We start from the raw sequence: 15,764 nt of genomic DNA on the forward strand, positions 1-15,764 counted from the left end.
TAACACCCGCCGGCAGAGACCCGACGGGTCCATTCATGAAACAAGCACCCCAGTGCCCCCTGACCCCCAGGAGGTCCCACTTGGGAGTGCCTGGCCTCCCACAAACTGCGGATGTGATTCCAGGCCTGGGGGGGGGCCCTGCCTGGGGGCGGGGGAGGGGGGTCCCAGGAGGCCCTGAGCCCCCCGGGGGAGGGTCTGCTCAGGGCTGGAGCAGGTGGACGGCGCCCAACGCAGGCAGCGAGTGAAGCCGCGGGCGCGTGTGGGGGAGGGCAGGCTGCCCAGAGGAGGCGTGGGGACCGGTGCCGGCACAGCCCCGAGGGACCCTTGGGGACACACATCCTGGTCCCGCGGCAGCCGCAGGAGCAGTGCCTCCTTCCCGCTGTGCTCCGGCTCCAGTGGCAGTAATACCAGCTCTGAGCATCAGTCCCTTCTCCCTTCGATGAGGAACCAGCACGGGGTCCTTCCGCACTGAGACGGAGGGTTTCTGCGGCTCAGCGGGCCCACAGAAGGTCCTACGGGGAGTGCAGACACCTTGTTCCGAAAAGCACCATAAAGGCACCTGCTCCCTTCTGGTTTCAGGGAGTGCAGGGCCGTGGGGCTGCCACGTGCCCCCGTGGTGGCCCAGCAATGCTGTGTGTGGCGACTCTTCACAACCAGCCTGGACACGGGCAGCAGGCGAGAGAGCCTGAGGCCCCAGCCCTCCCCGTCATGGGGCCACCCTCCCTCTGTGCGCCTCTGTCCCCTTCCTTCCTGCTGGATGACACCGATCATTGCGTTTCACGTCACCCTAATCCAGGGTGACCTCACCTTAAGATTCTTAACTAAATTACGTCTGCAAAGACCCCATTTCCAAAATAGGCCATGTTCACAGGTAACGGGGGTTCGGATTTGGATGTATCTTTGGGGGACAGAGCTCAACCCACCACGATGAGCCCATACGCCTGCCCAGCTCCCGGCTCCCGGCCTTGATCCTGGAGAGGAGCCATGTCTGTGCCAGCTGTCCGGGCTGGACCAGGAGCCCCTGCCCCAGGCGTTTGCTCTCATTTGCCGGACCTGGAGGCACACCTCCGCTGGGCCCCTCTCCTACGTCCTACAAATGCCTCATTCCCAGGCTTGGAAGAAACACAACTGCCATATGGAAGTGATTTGTAGAGGGGCTTCCCTGGTGGCGCAGTGGTTAAGAATCCGCCTGCCAATGCAGGGAGCACAGGTTCGAGTCCTGGTCCGGGAAGATCCCACGTGCCGCGGAGCAACTAAGCCCGTGCGAGACAACTACTGAGCCTGCGCTCTAGAGCCGCGAGCCACAACTACTGAGCCCACGAGCCACAACTACTGAGGCCCATGAGCCTAGAGCCTGTGCTCCACAACAAGAGAAGCCACCACAATGAGAAGCCCACGCACCGTAACGAAGACCCAACGTAGCCAAAAATCAATAAATTAATTTTAAAAAAAGAAAAAAAATTTTAAAAAATAAGGCGACTTATAGAAGACAGAGCATCTAGTGGACAAAGAGGAGATGGGAAAAGCGCATTTGCTTAAAAGCCCTGGACTTCGTTGCGTAAGGGAGCGGACGGGCATCTTGCAGCCCGTCACCAGAGGAAAGGAACCAAGTTGGGGCCGCCGAGCACCCGCTGTGTCCTCTCCGCCTCCCGGTCACAGAAGGCCTTCAGCAGCCCCCGCCACTTCTTCCTCCTCTGCAGCAGCCCACTGCGGGGGAAGGGCAGGCACAGGAAGCAGACCCAGTGACTCATGGCCTGCACTTTCCCCGAGGTCCCGGGGCCCACCAGGCTGTCGATGCATTCGAAACAGTAGCACCTGGAGTCAAGCAGAGAACCACAGCGACAGGCCTGCCACTGCCTTGGCTGCCAGGTGAAACCCCGGCGGTCCTGCAGGCAGAGGAGAGCCTGCTCCTTGCTCCAGAGTGAGGGGTGGAAGCCACACGCGGGCTCAGGTGAAAAGATGGAGCTGGCAGGGGTGAGAGAGGCGAGGCTGTGGCCAGGGGAAGGGGGACGGGTCCCTCTTGGGAACCCAGCCATCTGCAGAAGACGGCAGGGGTTCTGTGGGCAGTGACAGATTTCAAAGACTCCCCTAAGCCAGCTGGTTCCCTCCCCCAACCTCCAGATCCTGAGAAACCAGGCGAGATCTCTGCAGGAGACCCCCAGTGCGGGGTCGGGGTCGGGTCGGGGCCGAAGACTCGGGGCGGGACAGCAGTAAACGCCAGGACGGCCCAGAAGGACTGAGAGGGGGGGACCACGGGTGAAGCTCAGGATGGCATGTAGCAGGGAATGAATATGCCTTGCCTGACCCCAACCGCATGGGTTTTCTGTCACTGCCCTGCTTAACCACGGAGGGAGCAGCTAGGTCTTGGCGATAAAAACAGAAAGAAAAATCACAAGCGCAGATCTTCTGACACCCCCCTCCCCTAGGTCAAGGCTATACACCAAATGAAACATTCGAGATGGAAATGGAAAGCTTTGGAGAAAGTCATACTTTTGGGGGGTGAACCCCCTTGGACTCTGGGATGCGGAGCTGGGAAGAATGGGAGTTTCCCAGACTTGTGGGCAGTGGTCCTTCGCCCCTTGCCCGGACCCCCGGGGCCCCTGGCCTCACCGAGTGCAGTCGGGGTTCTCGCAGATGAGCAGCGTCTCCCCCGCACAGCATATGGAGCAGTGAGACTGGTACCCGTCCTCGTCGTACAAGAAGAGGCACTCCAGGAACCTGTCCTTGACGAGGGCAAAGCCAGGCTGCCTCCTCTACTGCACGGCCCCCACAAAGCCGCCCCATGCCTCCCTGCTTACCTTGCACGGAGTGCACATCCCTCCCTCAAACAGAGGGTGCTGCGTGTGCACCTGGAAACTTCCGCAGCAGATACACACGTCTGAGGCGAAAACCCACAGGGCAGCGTGTCACAATGCCATCAGGCACGGCAGCAGACTTAGGAACAAGTTTAACAGTAACAAAAAAAGTGCAAGACCTGTACACTGAAGACCACAGACTAATATTGAAAGAAATTAAGGATCAGACAGATGGGAGGGCATCCCATGTTCATGGATCAGAAGACTAAACAGTGTTAAAATGGAGAGCCGCCCCAACTCTGGTTTTGAGAAACCAGATCCTTCTCAAACTCCCAGCTGGCCTTTTCCTTTCTTTCTTTCTTTTTAGAAATTGCTGAGATGATCCTAAAATTCATATGTAAATGCAGGGGATCCAGAATGGGCAAACCCAAAGAGAAAGAAAGTAGACTCGTGGTTGCCTAGGGTTGAAAGGGGAGGCAGAGAGATGAGGAAGGAGCACTGACTGTTGATGGGTACCAGTTTCTTTTGCGGATGACGAAAATGCCCTAAAATTAGGTTGTACCGATGGGTACACGTATCTGTAATTACACTAAAAGACACTGAAGTGTACGCTTCAAATGAAGTGTCAGCGTCCTTGGGGCAGGTGGAGGGGATACGAGCTGGGCACCAGTGGCGTCCACTGCCCTCTTCCATGGATGGACAATGAGTGAGGCTGCAAGTCTTTCCTCAGCTGGCTGACATCCCTTCACCTGGGCAGGTGTGCAATGCTCACCTTCTATGTCTCGCTGGTTAACCTTGACTTCATATGCAATAAGATCTGGAAAAGAAAATAAGTAGCCCCTTCCTCTGCCTGTCTCCTAATTTAGACACCTCAAGAGATGAGCCTCACAAGTCCTTGGTGAAGGACTTCTGAAGTCACAGGAACCAGAGGACCAGCACCGCCCCCCCATCCCCTCCGCCTTTCATGGTGACGTGTTAAACATCTGAGCTGGTGGGGTGGGGTGGGGGAGGCTTTGGGTGGGGCCCTCCTGCTCCTGAATGATGTGGGAGTATTCCAGAAGCCGGGAACCCCAGACACTGCCCAGGCCTGGGCTCAGCACCCCAAGTGCTGGATCCAGTACCTGAAGAGCCCTCACCTCTGTGGAGCCTGGGTGACGGTGGGGATGACGGCTCGCTGGAGCCCACCAGGATGGTGTCCATGCTGTGCTCCGCTTCCGGGTCCAGGACTGCAGCTGTGGCCACGGGGACGCCAAACCAGGACACAGGGTGTGCACCAGCCCGGGAGAAAGTGTCCCATGGGCCTCCGTCTTGGAGCCCCAGACCCCCAGCACGGGGACTGAGCAGACCTCCCAGCCCGGCCCGTACCCACCTCCCACCACGACACTCACCCCTCTCGACCCCCAGGGTCACGGGGCAGCAAGAGCGGTGGGGAGGGCCGACCTCGAGGGGGGGCCCGGTGGGCGCGGTCAGGGGGGTCGCTTCTCCCCACAAATGGTAGGGCAGGGCGCCTCGAAGGGCCCAGCGTCCAGCACAGCCCCCGCCCCCTTCTGTGTCCTCCCTAGCTGTGCACCCCTCAGCCACCCGCATGCTCCTGCCGCCACACTGTCCCCCAGACCCCAGCCTGTGGTCTCTCCCATCTGACCCTCAAAGGCAGGGGGGCTACGGAGAAGGAGAAAGGGCCTCACTGATTTCACGGCTCCCCATCCAGCAGCGGGGCTGGGTCAGCGTCCGAGCCATCCAGGGTTTCCAGGCTCAGGATTCCCGGGGAGGAGAGCGCCATGGAACCTGGGAAGGGGCCTTCCAGAAACCAGCAGGAACCTGGGGTGCTGGGCCCGCTGGGCGCGGGGGTTGCGAAGGGTGACGTGACGTGCGGGGGCGGGGAGAGGGGAGGGGCAGGGGAGCCCTCAGTGCCACTGGCTGTTGGCTGGAAGGGTGGGGGGGCTCGTGTGGGCGCGCTCCTGTTGGGTGGGGTTAGGGGTCTGGGGAGGGGGAGGGGGAGGAGAGTCCCCCTGGTGGGGAGGGGTGAAGAGAGGCGTACGGGCGGGGTGAGGTGGCTCAGTAATGGGGCGCTGAGTGTGGGGGTTGTGTGGGGGGCTTAGGGGCGGGGCTGAGGGCTGGGGGAGGGGGCAGGAGGGCAGGCGTGGGCAGAGGGGGTTCAGTGGGCTTAGGGAGCTCAAGGGTGGGGGTGAGCGTGCCGGGTGAGGGGGGTAGTTTACTGCAGTGGGAGAGGCCAAGGGGCAGTGGTGGGGAGGGGCTCAGCTGGGGCCTGGAGGGGGCATAACTCCCCCCCCCCTGCTGGGGTGTGGGCTGGGCCTACCGACTTTCCCGTAAAAAGCTCAGCGTGGGGCGGTGGGGGGTAACTTTGCAGTGAGAAACCGGACAAACACAGCTCTGCCAGGTGGTCAAGGTCGACGTCAAGAGTGGAGAGGACAGTACTGGCCTGGAGGCGCTGAGATGAGGATGGCCTGTCACCTCTGTGGGCTCCCTCCCCACGCATGACCCTCCCTCCACCCGTGAGAAAAATACCAGAAAATTCCAGGGGAGGAACAGCGTACAAAATACCTGCCCAGGACTCTTCAAAACTGTCACGCTCGTCAAAAGCAGAGAAAATCTGAAAATCTGTCACAGCCAAGAAGAGCGTAAGGAGACAGGATGGCTAAAAGGGACAGAAAAAGGACATTAGGGGGAAACCAAGGGCATCTCGTAGACTACGGCTTATCCGTGTAGTGAATGTCGTATCAGTATTGGTTCATTAATTGTAACAACTGTATCACACTAATGCAAGATGTCAATAATAGGGGAGATTGGGTGGGGTTTTGGGGAATTCTGTCCTAGCCTCACAAATGTTCCGTAGATACAAACTGTTCTAAAATAGTTTCTGTTTTTAACAACACAGTATTATTGACTATAGTCACCATGCCGGTACATTACACCCCTATCTATGGGAATTTATTTATAACTGGAAATTTGTATCTTTTGACCCTCCTCTTCACCCATTTGCCCATTCCTCAGTCCTCACCTCTGGCAACCACCTTCTCTGTTTCTATGATTTTAAAAAAATATTTATTTATTTATTTGGCTGCCCCGGGTCTTAGTTGTGGCATGCAGGATCTTTAGTTGCAGCGGGATCTAGTTCCCTGACCAGGAATCGAACCTGGGCTCCCTGCATTGGAAGCACAGAGTTGTACCACTGGACCACTAGGGAAGTCCCAGGTTTGTGTTTTTTTAATTCCACATGTAAGTGAGAGCATATGGTATTTGTCTTTCTCTGTCTGACTTGTTTCACTTAGCATAATGCCCTCAAGGTCAATCCATGTTGTCACAAATGGCAAAATTTCATTCTTTTTAATGGTTGAGTAATATTCCATGGTATACATACACCATATTTTCTTTATCCGTTCATCCATTCATGGGCACTTAGGGTGTTTCCATGTCTTGAATACTGTAAATAATGCTGAACATGGGGGCGCAGATATCTTCTCATTAGTGTTTTCCTTGTTTTTGGAAGAATATCCAGAAATGGAATTGCTGGATTGTATGGTAGTTCTATTTTTTCTTTTTTGAGGAACCTCTATACTGTTTCCTGTGGTGGCTGCATCAGTTTACATTCTCACAACTGTGCACGAGTGTCCCCTTTTCTCCACACCCTCCCCAGCACTTGTTATTTCTTGTCTTTTTGATACTAGCCACTCTGACAAGTGTGAGGTGGTAACTCACTGTGGTCTTGATTTGCATTTCCCTGATGATGAGTGATGTTGAGCACATTTTCATGTACCTGTTGGCCGTCTGTATGTCTAATTTGGAAAAACATCTATCCAGATTCCTTGCCTAGATTTTATATCAAATTGTTTGTTGTTTTGCTATTGAGCTATATGAATTCTTTATATATTTTGGATATTAACCCCTTATTAGATATATGATTTTCAAATATTTTCTACCATTCAGTACAATGCATTTTCATTTTGTTGATGGTTTCCTTTGTAGTGCAGAAGATTTTTCAGTATGATTATACTCTCATTTGTTTATTTTTGCTTTCGTTGCCTTCACTTTTGGTGTCAAATCCAAAAAACCATTGCCAAGACCGATGTCAAGGAGTTTACCACCTATGTTCTCTTCTAGGAGTTTGTGGTTTCAGGTCTTATGTTCAAGTCTTAAATCCATTTGGAGTTCATTTTTGTGTGTGGTGTAAGATAGTGGTCCAGTTTCATTCTTCACCATGCAGCTGTCCAGTGTTCCCCAACACCATTAAGTGAAGAGACTGTTCTTTCCCCATTGTATATTCTTGGCTCCTTTGTCATAAATTAATTTTCCATATATACGTGGGTTTACTTCTGTGCTTTCTATTCTGTTCCATTGATCTATGTGTCTGTTTTTGTGCCAGTACCATACTGTTTTAATTATAGTAGCTCTGTAACATAGTTTGAAATCAGGGTGTGTGACGCCTCTAGCTTTGTTCTTCTTTCTCAAGATTGCTTTGGCAATTCATGGTCTTTGTGGTTCCACATAAATTTTTGGATTGTTTTTTCTATTCCTGTGAAACATGCCATTGGAATTTTGATAGGGGTTTCATTGAATCTGTAGATTGCCTTGGCTAGTATGGTTATTTTAACAATATTAATTCTTTCAATCCATGAGCATATCTTTCTAAATATTTTAGAATATTTATTCTACAAGAGTTTATTAAAACCTTTTTTAGTGGAGACAAGAGAATACTGATGATGACAATGAAATCATTTTCCCCATGTTTGAGTACGCTGTCTTGATTGCCTTCTCCTCCTTTTACTTAGTTTAGCTTTTTTTTTTTAACTAGGACACCAGATTAAAAATTATTATAAGGACCAGGAGTGACTGGGGTGCAGAGGCCTCCCTGTCACCTGACCACACCACCCAACTCCCATGTCACACCCCGCTCCCCACTCTGCCCTGTCCATGTTGTTCCTGTAACAGAAGGGGAATGTGGGGATTCCAGGTGCCCATTCCAGCTCCACGGAAGGGACTATCTTCTCGTTGTTGGACCCGAACGGCCGGGAGGGCGTCCTGGGGGCAAGATCACCTGACCCGGTGACGTGGAGCAGAGGCTCCTGGAAGGTTCCACCTAGGGTACATGGACAAGTACAGGGGTGGGGGGAACCCAGGACACTCCCGGGCAGGTGCCTTCCTGTCAGGGTCTCGGGTCACCGTATGCCCTGCTGCAGCTTGGCAGAGAGCAGCACTGTCTGGGGGGATGGGGGGGGGCCCTAGTGGTTTGGAAACAGGCCTCAGAGGAGCTGGCCTCTTGGTGACCAGCTCAGTCTCTGAGGCCACCACCAGCTTCAGACCCTGACATGTCAGGACCCTCTGCCGACCAAGGGTACCCCTGTCCTCACTCATGAACACCCCGGGAAACCTGAAAATCCCATGCGTGGGAGCAAATGGCAGGACACAAAGCAGGCCTCCATCTCCATGGGGACCACCGGCCAGCTCAACCTCCCCCTATGGCCCCACAACCAGCAGTGACCACGCTCTGCGAGGGGCAGTTCTGAAGCTTTCTGGGGGAACCCCAGTCCCTCCCAACCCAGCCCAGTCTGCCTGACACCCCTGCCTTCCCTGGCCGGGACTCTGCAGGGCTGGCACGGGCCCAGTGAGGACCTGCCGACACCCCTGCGTGAACCTCCACACCCTCAGAGCCACGGTGGGCCTGTGGTTAGGTCTCGCTTGGCCTGCTGGTCACCCTCTGGGTGCTGGCCTGACAGGGTACCCACAGCTTGATCTCAGTTCTGTTCAGAGGCTTTTGGGCCCAAAGGCATCCTGAACGGCTCCTGACTCCTGTCGGGCTCAGCCCCTCACCCAAGGCTGGGTCTGGGGGCGGCTCTGTACAGCCTAGGAGGATCCTGTCCTGGCGCCAGGGTTTCCTGGCAATGAGGAGAGACCCCCCTACACTGCTCGGTCCTCATGCTGTCCTTCTGCATTCCTGCACAGCTCCAGAGTAGCAGGGGGTCTCGCTGGCATCTGGAGAGGATTTGGGGACACATGAAGCAGAGGGGGGGCCTGGCAGAGGGTGGAGCCATGCCTCTCTGAGAACGTGCACTGGTCGGGGGACGATGGGACCACTGCCCAGAAGCTGCATGAGGGAAGCCACGAGAGCATAAGGGCCATCAGGGACTGGGGTTCAGATCTTTTCCTTTGCCTGCAGGTATCAGGCCTGGGCTCCTGGCTGCTTGTAGGTCATTCAGGCGGAGGCGCTGCAGAGACCCCCCCATCTCCCGGGCTGTGGGCCAGGGCGTGAGATGAAGTAGGGGCTGCAAAGCCCAGCGCCCCTACTAAGCGGACTCACGACTCCAGGTCTTCATGCTTTCACTGCACGGTAAGCTCCCAGGGAGACAGGGTCCTGGGGAGACCGGCTGGGCTCAGTCATCCTGCGTGTCCGGAGCTGATTCCCACACTGGTATTTCAGGCATACAACTCCACGTGCAGTGTCTATAAATGCTCCACGAAGGGAAGAGTCTCTGTTGAAATAGGGTTGGGGGAAGTGGAATGTTAAGTGGGTGCGTTTCCTGCGGGACTTATCAGAGCCTTTATGATGGAAGGCTCAGTGACGGAAGTTGTGAACCTCCAAGCAGGGGATGGTATACAGCCTGGCCCCGACCGATCTGACCAGGGCATCCTGTTCCCAAGGCTGCCCATGACCGTGCTTCTGGAGGGTGGGAGAAGCTGCCGGCTGTCGGCCCAAGGCTGGGCACCTCGGCAAGTGGGCCGGTTAGGCCTCAGTACTGACGACCCAGGGCCCAGGGCTGCAGCAGCAGAGGCTAGTGTCCTGTCCCCTCCTCCTGACCCCCATGGTCCCGGCCCCTGTGGGGCAGACTGGCGGCCAGTGCCCTCTTCTATCTGGAATGTGCAGCCAGGGCAGGGAAAGGGAACACAGAGACCCGCCCATGTTTCAGTTACCGAATCAGGTCACATGACCCACCTCACGCTAGTGGGAGGCGAGTGGTGGTGTTTTGTGATGCTCTCGGGGGAACGGATGGATGGATGAACGAACATCCATTCTTCTCCCCAAGACAAAGTGCAGTGGGGGTAAAAGAGGAATTCGCCCTGGTGTTGGCCTGACCACAAGGTGACCCACTGGCCCTCAGGCTCTGGTCCGACCCTCCGCCCAGCCTGCCGCTGTCTTGACCACTAATGATGCTTTAAATATGCAGAGAGAGAGAAGGCAGCCACTGACAGCTCAGAAGGGCCTGGCCTCACAGCCAGGTGATCTGGTGCTCCCGGTGGAGGCCAGCGACCTCACAGGGCACAGCCTCAGACAGGCCGCTCTGTGCAGTGATGAGGGGAGTGGAAAAGCCCCCTTCCCGGTCTGTCTGAGCGCAAAAGCCAGGGCCTCCGCCACCCACAAAAGTGACCAGACATCCCCCTCTCCTGGCTAAAACGGCGACTGCACCTCTTCCAAACTGCCCGACGAGAGGCCTTAGGGCTCCGGGTCCCTGCACCTCCCCTTCCCAACAGCGCCCCATCCAGAGACGCCGTGGGGGAGCCTTGGGAGCAGGGCTGCTGGCTGGGACCCCCGTTCATGGTGACGTCATTGCACTGAGGTCCCTGAGAACATGGCGAGATGACCCACCAGCTGCTGGCTTTAACCGGCCCTTCCTGCAAGCCCCCTTACGCCAGGGAGTCCCCGTATACTACATTTATAAACACTCAGGGGAAAACACCATTTTTACTAGCTGTGCCCAGACTATACGTTTTTATAGACCGCCATTCAAAAAGTCCCAAAGTGATGGCGAAATGATGCTGGATTCCAGCCCCTGTTGCTGTTGGGCTCTGTTGGGCTCTGGAATAAAACTTAGGCAAATCAAGTCCCTCTTCTCTGTTCCTGTTTCTTTTTAAACTCTTGAGTATTTGTCTTTTTCTTATCGATTTGAGAATTCGCTATATTAAAGATAGTACCTAACTCTCATATACATGTCACAAATATTTTCTTCAGCTGGTTATATCGATTTTAATTTTTTAATATTTTTATACACAAGTATCTTGCATTTGTCTTTTCTGTCATGGTTTTTGCTTTTCCTATCATACTTAAACATTTCCTCTCCACCACAAAATGATACTAGCATTCATCTTTATTTTAGCATTTTATTTCATTTTGTAAACATGTCTTTATTCTAGTCAGGATCTTCTTTGGTATTTGGCATGCTTTTTGCACTGATTAGTTTGTCTGAAGATGATGTAACAATGGGTCCATCGACTCCCCGCTCCAACATATTCCACGCAAGGCATTTATTACCTGACGATCCTCAGCTGTGTTCGGATATCGTGCTAAGCTTTGCATTTCACACCAGCAAAATCTGCGTCTCTCTGCACCAGTCCTCCCACCCTCCTCACTGTAGCTTTTTAATACTTTATCTGGGGCAGCTTGATCCTCTTCAGAGGTGTCTTGTCTCTTCCTCATTCATCTTCCAAAAGAACTTGAGACTCAACTTCTAAACCCCCTTTAGTAACTCAATTGGAATTACATTAGCTTTAGAGAATAATTAAGGAAGAACTGCCTTTTAAAAAGTTTTTATTGAAGTAGAGTTGATTTACAATGTTGTATTAATTTTTGCTATACAGCAAAGTGATTCATTATACATATATACATTCTTTTTCATATTCTTTTCCATCATGGTTTATTGGAGAATACCGAATAGAGTTCCCTGTGCTCTGCAGTAGGCCCTTGTTGTTTATCCGTTCTGTATACACTCGTTTGCATCTGTTGACCCCAAACTCCCACTCCATCCATCCCCCACCCCTCAGCTCCACTGGCAACCACAAGTCTGTTCTCTATGTCTGTGAGTCTGTTCCTGTTCCGTAGATATGAAGAACTGCCTTTTAAAATGCAATTAAGAAATGAAATCCAGAAGCGTGGTGTATCTTTCTGTTTCTTCTTTTTAAAAAATTATATATGTTAATTATACCTTAATAAAAAGAGATACAAGCAAATAAATAAATAAATAATAAAAATAAATAAAACGTAAAATGTGGGTACAGCAGATTTCTCCCTATCTTTATTCCTAATTATCTGATATTTTACTTGGTGCTATGAATATTTTCCATTATACTTTATTTCCTATTTTTCATGTAAAAACAAATCTGTGCATGTCATTAAATTCAGACCATATTTAAGTGTACAGATGAACTAGTGAAGCCCCATATCACCATCTCCCACCTGCCCCAGGGCTCACACGTGTTATGTCTCCTTCCAGACGGAGAGGTTTTATTTTTCCTTCTCTTGTCTTCGTCACAATAATTGAGTCACCCTGTACACACTGCAACGCAATTTGCAGCACATAGTAAACACCATGCAGGGCCCTGCAGCCGCCCCACCTTCCCCCTGGCTCAGCCATTGTCTGGAGGGGTGGCCTTGATGCTAACCTGTCTCCGCTGAGGGATATTTTGGGGGTTTCCCTTCCTTCACCCTCACACGTAATCCGCTGGGGACTCCCCTTTGACCCCGGAGCAGGTCACTTTTCTGCTTCATTCCCTGCACACTCAGCGGGACAGGACCTGGTAGGGAACTTCTGGAAGGGATGTCCCCAAAGAACACTGGTGTCAGTGTGCATTTCCACAGCCCACCGTGGCCCAGGTCCCAGCCTGCCAAACTCCCAGTGGGGCCAGTGGGTGGCCAGCATCTGCACGGGGGATTCAGGGCCACAGGCAGAGGCTGAGGACACTGGTGTGGCTATGCCAGCCAGAGGCTCTTTTTGTTTGTTTGTTTTTTGCAGTATACGGGCCTCTCACAGCTGCGGCCCCTCCCATTGCGGAGCACAGGCTCCGGACGCGCAGGCCCAGCGGCCATGGGTCACGGGCCCAGCTGCTCCGCGGCATGTGGGATCCTCCCGGACCGGGGCACGAACCCGCGTCCCCTGCGTCGGCAGGAGGACTCTCAACCACTGCGCCACCAGGGAAGCCCTCATCACTTTTATTCAACATAGTGCTGGAAGTTCTATCCTGTGCAATAAGGCAAGAACAGGGAATAAAAGGCATACAGATTGGGAGGGAAGAAATAAAATAGTTCCTATTTACAGATGATAAAATTGTCTTTGTAGAAAATCTCAAAACAAAATAAAAACACTCCTAGAACAAATAAAATGAATTCAGCAAGGTTGTAGGACGCAAGATGAACATGTGAAAAATCATTCATATTTCTAAATACTAACAATGAATAGAGACACAAAAATTAAAATTAAAAGCACAAAATTACTTACTCTTGCTCAAAAAGTTAAATCTTAGGCGTAAGTATAACAAAACAGGTATAGAACTTGTGTGCTGAAAACTACAAAACATTGATAAAAGAAATCAATTAAGTTCTAAATAAAGGGAGAAACATACACACATGGATTAGAAGACTTAATGTAATAAAGATGCCAATTTTCCCCAAATTGTAACTTCTATCAACATCCTAGCAATAATTTTGTAGACAGAGACAAGATTATTCTAAAATTTATATGGAAAATCAAAGAAACAAGAGTAGCTAAAGCAATTTTGAAAAAAAATAAAATGGGAGGAATTGGTCTACTGGTCTTCAAGATTTATCATATAATTACAGTAGTCAAATATTTGTGGTATGGATGGATGGACATACACAGAGATTAATGGAACAGAATAGAGAACTCAGAAATAGATCCACACAAATATGCCCAATTGATTTTTTAAAAATTAATTAATTTTTATTGTGGTAAAATGTACATAACGTAAAAGCTACCGTCTCAACCATTTGGAAGTTTAAAATCCACGAGCAATTAGTACATCAAAATGTTGTATTAATCATCACCACTGTCTATTTCCAGAACTTTTTCATCATCCCAAATGGGAACCCCATACTTATTAAGCAGTGACTCCTTCCCCCACCCCCACCTCCTGGAAATCTGCTTTCTTTCTCTATGGATTAGCCTATTCTGGGTATTTCACATACATGAAGTCACACAATAGGTGGCATCTTATGTCTGACTTATTACACTTAGTCTAGCATTTTTGAGGTCTACGCACGTTGTAACTGAGTGATGATTGTACGGATGGACCACACTTGATCCATTCTTCTGTAGATGGACAGTTGGGTTGTTTCCATCCTTTGGCTGCTGTGAGTAGTGCTGCTATAAACATTTGTGTACAAGCTTTTGTTTGAGTATCTGTTTTCGATTCTTTTGGGTGTACACCTAGGAGTGGAATTGCTGGGTCATACGGTAATGTTATGTTTAACTCATTGAGGAGACACCAAACATTCTTCCAGAATGGCTGCACCATTTTACATTCCCACCATCAATGTGTGAGGGTTCCTATTTCTCTGCATCTTCTCTAACACTTGTTATCGTCTGCTTTTTGATAATAGCCATCCTAGTGGGTGTGAGGTGGTATCTCATTTGGTTTTAATTTGCATTTTCGTAGTGAGTAATGATGGTGAGCATCTTTTCTTGGGGAAACAGGTGCAGAGAGGGTCACATAGCTGGCTGGAGGACAAGAGGGTGCTGAAGTCCAGGCAGAGAGTCACCAGGAGACTGAGCCTCCCCTGGTGCCCCACCACCCAAGAAGGCCTCAGGGGGCAGGCCAAGGGCCTCTCCTGCTCTGCTCCTCCAGTTGAGGCCTGGGCTGGCATTCTCAGGACACTGAGGGCATTCTAACTCAGGATTCCTGACCCCTGGGGCCCCAGCCCTTTTTGGGGAGCCACAGAGACTGAAGCCCCATCTGGGGCAAAAAGAGAAGATTGTAGTGTCCAGGCTTCCTTGAGGGGCCAAGGCCAGCAGCCGAGGGACAGGACCCCCTCCTGTTCCCACCCTGCCACTGGGGTCTCCTCCTCCCCGACATCTGGGCATATCACTCAGGGAGCATTTCCTCCTCCTTGCAAGCTGGGAGTGCCTGACATGACCTGGGCACCCAAGGAGTGTCCTGTGTGCTGAGAGCATGCACCTGGACACCATCCATCCAAGGCCATTTACTAGCTGTGTGACTTTGGTCAAGTTCCTTAACCTCTCTGTGCCTCCATCTCCCTATCTGTAGAATGGGGATGATGATAGCGTTGAACGAACAGGGTGGTTCTGGGATTAAGCAAGAGCAGTTGCAAAGCACTCAGAACCGTGCCTAGTGTGTAGTGGGGATGGTGTGTCTCATACGTAGCATCACTGCACTGCAGGAGAAGCTCCTGTGCTCTCTCCCTTGCAGGTGAGGACAGAGGCTCAGAGATTCGCTACTCAGGGGTGGGCAAGTTGCTGGGCTGTTCGCTGCCTGGAGAAGGAGCTGAGGCTCAGGCCCCGAAGGCAGTGACCTGGCTGAAGGCAGTGCCGGACCTTGAGGGGCCGCTCTGTGGTCGTGCAGGCAGCCTCCACACACCCTGGGCCGCTCCAGGCTGCTAGCAGGTAAGGGGCTGCTATGGAAAGCCCCGGTGTAGTGGAAAGTCCGAAACTCTACAGGAGCCTGTTTGCTAATCTCCAAGCCAGAGCCTGGGGTGACGCCCGAAGCAGTCAGGCCGGCCTCACGACAGAGGCACCTGCAAGGTATCAGGGCTTTAAACAGTGAAGACTTTGCTCTTCTTGGCAGTTTTAATTTCCCTTGAACCGTTGGCTTGTGACTAAAGCGTCCTCTAGGGACCACTCAGCCCCGCAGGGAGAAAGTGCACTGGGTGCAGAGTAACACTGGGGGAAAGAATCGGGGCTGTGGGCCAGTCACCCCAAGGCCACACACACGGCTCCCTGGCATCTGGGTGCTTCTGTGTGTGAAATTTGGGGTCACGCAGGACAGGCAGCAACGGCCCCCAAGCCCCACATCTCCACGGCTGCACCCACGGCACTGCAGCCTGTGGGCTCGGCGCCCTGGAGGTGGGCAGTGCCAGGGCCCTGCTCCTGACTCAGTCCCCAGAACGTTCTACAGAGAGCTAGCCCAAGAGCTCCCCGCTCAGGTCCTGGCCCTTGAGATGTCAATGCCCTCAGCCCTCACCACCGCCCCCCGTGCCGGCCCCAGGCTGAC

This window comes from Kogia breviceps, chromosome 5, assembly GCF_026419965.1.
Source record: "Kogia breviceps isolate mKogBre1 chromosome 5, mKogBre1 haplotype 1, whole genome shotgun sequence".
Lineage (NCBI taxonomy): Eukaryota > Metazoa > Chordata > Mammalia > Artiodactyla > Physeteridae > Kogia > Kogia breviceps.